Source organism: Adiantum capillus-veneris, chromosome 30 (assembly GCF_014529385.1).
Source record: "Adiantum capillus-veneris isolate H3 chromosome 30, ASM1452938v2, whole genome shotgun sequence".
NCBI classification, from domain to species: domain Eukaryota; kingdom Viridiplantae; phylum Streptophyta; class Polypodiopsida; order Polypodiales; family Pteridaceae; genus Adiantum; species Adiantum capillus-veneris.
This window is the reverse complement of record NC_140960.1, coordinates 34,732,218-34,742,492: the sequence shown is the minus strand read 5'-3', so window position 1 is coordinate 34,742,492 and position 10,275 is coordinate 34,732,218. Positions and strand designations below refer to the sequence as shown.

At 40.6% G+C, this 10,275-nt stretch overlaps 1 pseudogene; it reads left to right on the top strand.

Annotated features, from left to right (window-relative positions):
• The first annotated feature begins 3,811 nt into the window (after positions 1 to 3,811).
• LOC147417790 (DEAD-box ATP-dependent RNA helicase 20-like) lies at positions 3,812 to 5,145 on the top strand (annotated as a pseudogene).
• The last annotated feature ends 5,130 nt before the right edge of the window (positions 5,146 to 10,275 follow it).

The window sequence follows — 10,275 nt, the reverse complement described above, 5'->3', positions numbered from 1 at the left end:
TTACCTTCTCCCTTAGCAAGGGGTACAAACCTGAGATAAATCGATCCTTTTGGAGGCAATTGGGAGCTCGCTCACCAGGGTTTAGTGAGTCTGACCATTGCCCCCAAAGTTTCAGAAAACCTTCCTCATAGGTTGCATAACCATGAGGGTCAACTTGATGAAGGGCCAGAAGCCGTTGCCATAGTTCTTCTGCCGAATTGGCTCGTTGAAATCTTCGTAGGAAAGCCACCTTCAATCCCTCCCAATCAATTCTTTGGGTTGGATCTAGAGCCTGGAACCATACCCTAGCTTCTTCTTTGAGCACCAAAGGAAAAGCTCTCAATTTCAATGCTTCGTCATCCCTCCCAGAGACAAGGAAAGCCATCTCCAAGTTATCCAAAAAATCCCCAGCATTTTCCCCACTACGCCCAAAAAAATTTGGGAAAGCCATCATAAAAGTGGATTGCCTTCCTCTCAATACAGCACAAAGATGAAAACGTCTAGGCCCAAATCATATCTTATTAAGGGTAGAATAAATGGATTGATAGATGCATTAATCTCAGCTAGACGACGAGGGCCTAGTAAGTCCCTTATGATGTTTTGGAACCTAAGCTTTGTGCTAGCTATTATATGCACAGTTTGTCTAGCAAGAGGTTGGAAAGGTCCATATAACTCCCTATGATTCATGGAGTATGCTTAAAGCAAGATGAAGATGTGAACATCAAAAGATACATTATACTCCAAAATAGGAAATATTATAGGGTCAGGGGACAACAATATCTCTCTCAACCTCTCAGCTCCAAAATAGAAGACCAATCTTTGTTGGAAAAAAATCTTACTATCAATGCGCACATTCACCCTAATATTCTGAACTGATTGAAAGTTGTAGAAAATGGGATTATTCATTGGTGCATTAAATACAAACTTCCATGAAGCACTTCATTGAAGTTGAGCTCTCTTGGATCCCACCATTTGAGAGATACGAAGAATTTGCTCACCAGTGATTAGCCTAGCTTTGGTGTGACCATCTTCAGCTTTGTAGAGTTCATAGGGTTCGATGGCTACCCTCTCAACCACCTTGAGCCTTCTTGCTAGTAGTAGTTGGAGTGCATCACCATATGTAGCCTCTTGCCAATACCGCACCCCATTGATGTGTAGCTCCCCCTCCAAAAACTTGTTAATTCCCAAGTTTGAGAGTGCTTTCACCACCTGAAGTCGAGGCTTCAAAGGAAGTGTCTTCACACTAGCCACAAAGCACTCAACACAATTTTTTGACCTAGGGACTTGATGACTACAAGATTTTCCTTGAAGCAAAGAAGGGTGTGTGTAGTTAACTCTCTTTACCCGCATACGTGCCGTTTGTCGATAAAGACGCTTATTTTCTCGAGCTTCTTGGGGAGACCATAGTGGAAGTCTCGGAGAATTTGATGGATCTTCCTTCATAGGATTGACAGAGCACTGCTTGACAACTCCTCAGTGGGGGCACCAATTTATGACGAAGGAAATTTGGAATGGCGGCCTCTACACCAAAACAAACTCCATTGCGCCACAAGGGAAATGAGATAAGGGCACCACCTAGTCTTGGAAGCGTGGGCTAGGACCGCTACACAAAGAGAGAGAGAGAGAGAGAGAGAGAGAGAGAGAGAGAGAGAGAGAGAGAGATCACTATGAATGAAGCATTAACCTTAGTGTGTGTACAAGGAATGGATGACTTCAAACACTCCCAACACAAATAGTCATGTAGATTACCAAACAACCACTCAAGGATTAGCCAAGATCACATCAAGCACTCTCACACACATATAAAAGATTTCTCTTAATTAACATAAGTAAGAGGAGGAGAGGTTACTAGCATGAAACAATTTGCACTCTAGAATGTGCAAGAATAGAGTGAATGAATGAGCTTATGGGCTCATGGTGAGTGATACAAAGACTCAATGGGGCTGAGGGAGGCTTGAAATTACAAAGGGGAAAGCCTCTTTATATAGGAAAGAGAGTGATTAGGAGTGAGGTTAAGATCCAAGTGTAATTTGTACAAATGAAGCTTGATTAGGGACATTCAACCAATGAAGAAGCTCCTTCCAAGTAATTTGTTGACCAATTAGCTCCATCATCACTTGTGTTGTCTTCACTCCTTCCTCCATAGCTTGAGTCCAAGAGCTTCCTTATTTTAAAATGTAAAGAATCTACATAAAATCAATACATATCTAGTAATAATAGAAAGGGGTTGAATGAGAACTTATGAATTACAACAAGATTAAGCATGACTTGAGAGGTGATTAGAGCTTGAGAGAGAGGAGAAAGGAGAGGAGGGTGAGAAGACTAATGGATGATTTTTAGAGAAGGTCTCAATGTGGAAAAGGAAGGGTGTGTGTGTGTAAAGGTAGAGGGGGTGGTCTCCACCACAGTTGAAAAAACTGGCGTCCGCCATTTTGGCCATATCTCCTAGACCGTAGATGCAAAAATTATTAAAAAAATATGGCCAGAATCTCCAGGTCATCAGCTACAACTTTGATGAAGACAACTTTTCTTGGATCGGAGTGGAAGTATTTTTTAAAAATTCAGCAAAATCATGTGTCTGGTTCCTTCCTTTACCAAGTCTTCCACTTGGGTCCCATTTGTTTGAATCATCATATGGCTCCAAAGCCATGATGATATGAGCCACTCATGACCCTTGAATCATGGGTGCATGGCTCCACAACCACATCATATCTTTTCTTTTCACATTTACATATTTTTCGTGCCCTTTACCACTAGGTTCTCCCTCTACCTTTCACCTCCGGTGTACTAGTCAAGAAAAAATTCCTATCAAATCATTTTTTTTAATTTTTCCAAGAGGTTGTTCTCACTCTTTCTTTTATTGTAATCCTCTAGAAGCAAGGAAAACCAACAAAATATGATAAACAAAAAATTGTGATAGGCTCGGATCACCATTAACCACCAACCCATGCTACCGGAGTGCTTGAAAAAACTGTAACAGATGGTGTCGATGCTCTCTCGTCATTCTTAGAGAATACGATGTCGTCGTTGAAAAAGGTGCCTAAAAAGCCTATTCCTCATCCAGTTGAATGTTGCAGGAGCATTTGTGAGACCAAAAGGCATCGCCAAATACTGGTACAATCTAAAGGAGATGATATCCAATTTTTACGATGATTCTACGGAAACATGTAGAACCCTGTAGCATGTCCAATATGTCATTAATCTTGGGTATTGGAAACTTGTTGTAGAGAGCTCTATAGTCGATGCATATTCTCCAAGATGCACCTTTCTTTTAAACCAACAACACTGGTGAACAATAAGGTGATGTATTGGGTTGGATGAGACCTTTCTCTAAAAGTTCTTTCCCTCGGTTCATAATTTCCTCATTTTAGGCTTAGAAAGCCAAATACAAGTCCAAATCAAGCCAAACTTTGTCAGTAGGCTATGAATAGAGAATACAAGCTAAGGCTAAAGAAAAATTGAAAAAAGGATAGAAGTCTACCCACTAGCCAGAGAGGCAATTTTTCAAATATCAGCCATGATAGCCATCTACATACCTTGTACATCATGAATATGAGTTTTGGGGACAAATGTACGATCATAACTCATAGATGGTCATCTATCACGAACGATTTTGGATAAGCCCTTTTTGAAGCAAGTTACTAGCTTGGGGAATTAACTGGGGTTTGTCAGGCTTTAATTAAGTCAAGTAACAAGTAGAAGCAGTATGATGATTTACACAGCACACAAAAGCTAACAGTGGCAAATTCGACTTTGATCACCTTGATGCAGGAAACAAAGAAGTCCCCAAGGAAGAAGAGCAGACAAAAAAGTAATGAGAGAATCTCAAAAGATGAATGGTTATGATGATATATGGGGCGATCCTTCGTCATTCCAAGAGCGCGAAAGTGATTTTGAGGGCTCTGTCTGGGGATCAGGGAGCTGCAAAAGAAAGAAAAAAAATAAAGAAAAAGTGTGGCCCTTTTTGGGTTGACAAAATTTGACTCTGGTTCTGGTATTCAAGGTTGGGGAGAGTGGAAGCCTGTCAGAAGAGCAACTTTTCTTGCTAGAAAAAAGAGGTGTTGTTGATATCTCTCTAGAGAGATTTCAAGGCCTTCCCCCATTTAAGAAGAGATTTTATGTCGAGCATCCTAGTGTGCTATCCATGACAGTGAAAGATGTGGTTGCCTACCAAGAAAATGAGAGATTGTATCGGAGAGTAATGACATCCCCAAGCCCATTCGCTCCTTCGACGAGGCTTCTTTTCCTAATTATGTTCTTGGAGGTATCCTTAGAGCTGGTTTCAAAGAACCAATGCAATCCAAGTGCAGGGCTGGCTAATGGATTTGACAGGAAGGGACCTTATTGGGCTTGTAGTGACCAGGTCAGGGAAAACACTTGCCTACCTACTACCAGCCATTGTTCCACTGTCACCAGGTGATGGTTTGATTAAACTCATCTTAGCACCCACTAGAGAGCTAGCCGTCCAAATACAACAAGAGGGAACAAAGTTTGGGGCTTCATTGAAGATAAAGAGTAGATGTGTTTACGGAGCTGCACCAAAGGGACTTTCAAATAAGGGATCTTCAAAAAGGTGCAAAGATAGTCATAGCCACAGCCGGCTGCTTGATTGATATGCTCAATGGTAGACAAACCAACCTTCATAGGGTTACATATCTTGCCTTGATGAGGCGGATCGAACAATGGACGTGGGTTTTGAACCTCAAATCAAAAAAATCATCTCCCAGATTCAGCCTGACATACAAACTCTGTATTGGAGTACAACTTGACCTAAAGAAGTCGAAGGTTTAGCCAAATGATTTTTGCAGAATCCTTACAAAAGTGTCATTGGTTCACAAGATGTGAAATCCAATCATTCAATTCCATAGATTGTAGAAGTTGTTTCTACGGATGGCAGATTTATTGGAGCATGTGAGGGATGGAAGTAAAGTGGTCGTATTTATGCAAACAAAAAGAGGTTGTGATCACGTTACTAGAAAACTTTGAATGGATGGATTTGCAAATTTATTTATCCATGGTGATAAGAGTCAAGGTGAACGAGATTGGGTTCTTTTTGAATTTAGATCTATTAATAGCCCTATAATGACAACAACAAATGTTGTAGCTCGGGGCTTGGATGTGAAGGACCTAAAGTTCAGCATCGATTATGATTTTCATGGATCATAGTTCTTGTTGTGGTTTGACAAATGTACAAACAATGGAGCACACAAAATCAAAAAACAAAAACAAAGACCTCATCAACATTGACAATCAAGTCATGTTAGGGATGACACGAATTCGGAGGGGAGGAGTTTTGACCCATGGGTCAACAGTACGACATAAATCACTTTTCCCACAAAAAGTCTTACTTTTTGAGAGTTATGAAATGATACGGATTATGGTTAAAAACGTCATTTGTAAGAGATGGTGTTCCTTAAGATTTGTACAATTTTGGTATGGTTTGGTGAGTTTCCTTCAGTTTGTGTGTATGTGGATTGGGTGGTGTAGTTGAGTGCAGTGAGATTCCTGATTTTGGTTAAGTTGGCCTTCTAGAGTGTTTATGTATAGATGGTCTCAGCCTGACAAGCTATAGAGATTGCCTCCGTGTGTCTATCGTGTCATATGTATCCTCGATTGACATTATGTTTATCTAGGTAGTGTTGCATGCACTTTATGGGTGATGTGATTCACTCCCACAACAAGATGTAATGTCATGGTTCTCTTTTGTGTATGCCTTCCTTCTTTACCACTTTAGATGTATGCGGAGAGCTTTTGAACTTTTGCCATTCGCAAAGCAGGAGATCTTCAAGGTATCAATTGATTCTTAGGCCCCTCATCCAAGATCTGCATGTTGTTAGGGTTAGGATTACTTAATTCTAATCCCTTTAGTCTTCAGATGGAGGTTTTAGGCTAGGGTTAGGAAATGTCTTCAATGGTAGACATGTTAACAATTTGTATGACCCTGTTGCAACAACAATTTAAAATGAAGGCAACATTTTTTTTCTAAACAAATACAAATATTTGCTTGTTGAGGATTGCTACGGAAAAATTTGCAGTTTTCCCAAAGTGCAATAAATTTCTTCACAAGTAAAAACCAAAACCTAGCAGATGCATTGTAACTATTTATAGGTTTTCTATGAACATTGCAACATCTATTTTACACGTAACATGACCTAGAATTTGAAAATCGCAGACTCGTTGGAAACAGACAATCATGAACATTGATTTCCACTATAAACTAACCACTTTCAAATGAAGAAATTTAATATGCTCAAATTATTAATTAAACAATTAAAAAAAGAAATGAAAATAAGGCGATGGTTCACTTTATCTCGGTATTCAAAAACAGGTTTTCACAATTAGCATCAGAAAAGTTTGAACTTACGAGTTATAAGAGTGGCTAAAAACTCACAGAAACACAAAAGCAAGGGAAAGTAAATGGATAAAGAGAAAAGAAAAGCACCTGGTTTGTTTCTAAACAAAAATAGATTGAAAAAACCATTACGCTTGAAAATATGTTAAAGAAGCTTACTTGATTGAAACTTTGAAACATGCACTTGACTTCAAAGACTTAACCTAGAATTCAAACTCCACACTAAAACTTCCAAAAGAAGAATTATATATATATATATATATATATATATATATATATAGAGAGAGAGAGAGAGAGAGAGAGAGAGAGAGAGGGAAAATTACCAAAATACACAAAAAGAAGAATTATATATATGTGTGTGTGTGTGTGTGTGTGTGTGTGTGTGTGTGTGCGTGCACACATACACTATATACACACACACACTAAAACTTCCACATATATATATATACCCCTCTAATTACCAAAATACCCCTCTAATTTTTGAAAGTTCTCAATATACCCCCATCCCAATATACCCCCAATATTTTGTCAAAAAAATGTCCTTAAATTTTTCCAAAGTTTCCAAAGTACCCTTGGTTGTGAGATTAAATTTCTCCAGAGATAAAAAAATTTCTAGCTTTTTATAACAATACTAATTGTGTATCAATACAAGATGCTAAAACTAGAATTTGAGTTGGTTATGTAGGCTTTGAAGATGAATTGCTTCATTATTTTTAAACATAGTTGCCTTTTTTTGCGAGCTAATTTGTGACAAAGTACATGCTAAGCATTCCAAAACAGATCTCAATTGTCAAGAAGGAATAAAGATTAGAAAATCTTGAACAATCCGACCAAATTATGTACAAGGGTATTTTGGGAATTTTTGAAATTTTGAGCAATAATTAGGGAATTTTCACAAATTAGAGAATATTTTGGTAAATTTTTCATTTATATTGCTAAACTCACAACTCTGAGTGGATGTATTAAATTATCTATAAAGAGATGTACAAAGTAACCTCAAGCTCATGCCGAGCTTGAGGGATCAAGCGATACATCAAGAAGCTACATAGCCTCAGACAAAGGCAAGCCATTATCCCTTACACACCGTTAACGATTTGCGGTCATGACGACCAGAATTGCTCGGTTCCACTCGTCCAAGCTCTTCCATAATCACTTTCTTGCTTTCTTGGATAATCTTTATGAAGCTAGCTTTTGAGAGGTCCTTTTGAAATACCTGGCGGTTTTTGGCCTTCCAAACTTGCTGAAAGTAGTAGAATCTAACTATGTGTGTAGAGATTAGAAGCGCTTGGCTTTTTGCCACCTTCCCTCATAACAGTACATAGTTCATGAAAAACTTTATCTTTCAGGTATTTTGAATCCATTTGCATATCTTATCTGCGAGGCCTCTAATTTGCCAGTCACTCCTTGAATAAGTGAGGGAGGTCCTCATTTGTCCTTTTGCACCTCGAGTACCTATCTAATTCAATACCTGTGGTGACTATTTTGACCCCTTCTACAAAGAAATCTTGATCAAAAGTAGTCACTGTGGAATCCAGATGTTATTTGCTATCACCACCCATCTTGATTCTGGCCATTGCTTATCCCATTGCTTGTTGAGGAGAGAACCAATTAGTCTTGATCATTAGGATGTGATAGGTATACTCGGTTGGTTGTTTATAGAAATGTCTGCTCTAGGCCACAACCAGGTTTTCCACTCAAAACTCAAAATAAGACTCGGAAATAGGCATGAAGCAATTGTCTAGCCGTTCTACAGATCTATTAATCAGTAGTCTTTCAATACCATTGAGGTGAAATTGGGTAGCAAGTTGGTCTATTTCTTTCCAATTGTTATTGGTGGTCAAAAACTAGGCCAGTCATTGGAGTCCTTTGTTAGTGGGTAGCCAATTGGTATGTTTCTTTCCAATTGTTACTAGCGTTGTTTGAAAAATGGGCCAGTCATTGGAGTACTTTGTTATTGACCTTTCTGGCAATTTCTCTCCAAAATGGGTTCAATAATTTTAAAGACCCAAGGGGACCAGTTTGTTATGGAGTTTTAATAAAATCTAATTATCTCTCCCCACTCTAGTGCCTTCGTTGCTCTGGTACACTTACACACCAGTTTGCCCGTTGTGCCACCTAATCTCAGGTTGGACCACGAGCAGCTAACAGTTTGTCGTGTACCTCTAACTCTTTCCACTTGTCACTTTGAGAGAAGAGCTTCACCTTGTCAATCATATTCTTTGTCATAATGGCCCATGCCTTGTCTTGCTTTGCGATTGAGCCGCAAATTCTACACACTAGACCTCTGCATCAATAGCAGGGTTGAGGATCATGATACCACCTTGCTCCTTTGGTGTAGTGACGAACTCCCAGTTGGCCCATTGCCAGGGCATTGAGTCTTTCGAGTTATTTTTCCACAAGAATCTTTTCAACAGTTTAAGAATTCTTTCTAGTTGCATTTGGTTATCTTGAGGAGTGGAAATGTGAAGGCTAGGTATGGGAGCATAAACACTTTTTCCCTTCTTGGAGAGAGAAGCAACAAATACTTCCACCTTCCCATCTTGCACCTTACCTTCTCTAAGTCCCACTGGGGCTCCCAAGTGTTGGAAAATCTTTCCTCTTCGACCCGGAGGCTATGGCAAAGGTTTTCACATTCACAAGAGCCCTCCTAATTATGTGAGGATAGCTTTCAAGAAGAGAAGGGACTCGTCCACGAAAAGCTTCGCTAGGAGTTGGCTGTTGTCAGGGAAGGAGGGATTTTGGTAGGATATCTGGGCTGCCAAGTTGGCTTGGGTTTTTCTTTAGAGCAGCAGGCTGCTCCCCTCCTCCTATCCATTAGGAGGAAACTGCTTCATTGCAATTCTACACGGCTCTCTTTGGTTGGTAGAGTGGTATTGGCCAACTAGGTGCTTTTGGCTACTATTTGGTACATCACGTCTTGTTAGATCTTTTCAAGTTTCTGTATCAGCCAGTTGGAGAGGTTGATTAGGAACTTTTTGTGTTCAGGAAGCGACACCTTGTTGGCAAGGTCCAAAGTGTCCAAGCACATCATCATATTCCCATGTTCTTAGGGAGGGCTAGGGATCATTGACCCATCACGGCAGAGCAGCGCCCTCCTTGGGAAGCTTGTGGTCAAATGACTTCCTCCAAGAGAGTATCCTTGGAAGGAGCTGTTGCTACATCAGATTTGTACTAGAGTTCCTAATATGGGCGGCCCGTGGAGCCCGTCCATCAAGTGGATCTTTACAGAGATGCTTTGGGTTGGCTTGAGTAGGAGTTGGGAGGACCGCTTTTTGGTGAGTCTTCTTAGGTCCTGGGAGCAGTTGAGGAGTGCTCTAGAGCAGCACCAGCCCACCTCCATGGAGGAGCTTGAGACAGCCTCTTGTTTGGAGCCCCATGGTTAGAACATAGAGAGGCCACTTGCTCGGCAGCACACCTCATTTTTCTTGGGGTTCCCTGGTAGAGGGTCCAGCCTGCACTTTTGGTGAGTGGCTACAGTTTTCAGACCTTCCTGAGGAGGTTCAAAGCATCCAGGTACATAACATGAGGGGGGTGCAGATCATGTGTCAGGATATTACAAAGGCTCTATCAACTGAGTGGCACACCCCTATTGAGGCCTCAACTCCCAAATGGATGGGGGCCTTCACGTGATTGGAGGTCCTCTTTGCTATTAGGGCTTTCTCGGAGACAATGCACATGTTTTTTCAAGATTCAAGGAGAGGGTCCACTTCATAGAGTCTTAGTAGAGGCACCACAGGTTGGAGAGAGTTGTTTTCAGAGGCTTAGAGTTGTGGGCATATGTGGGAGGACTTGTGTCATCAATCCTGATCAAGCAGATCGTGAGTCAGGACACTAGTGGCTTTGGGCTTGGGAGAGCCGCTCTTTGGTACGAGTGCAGTGGGACCCGACAGAGTGGTTCTGGCGGGATCCTTTCTCTTCAGCTGATCACCAAGGGACTCCTTTTT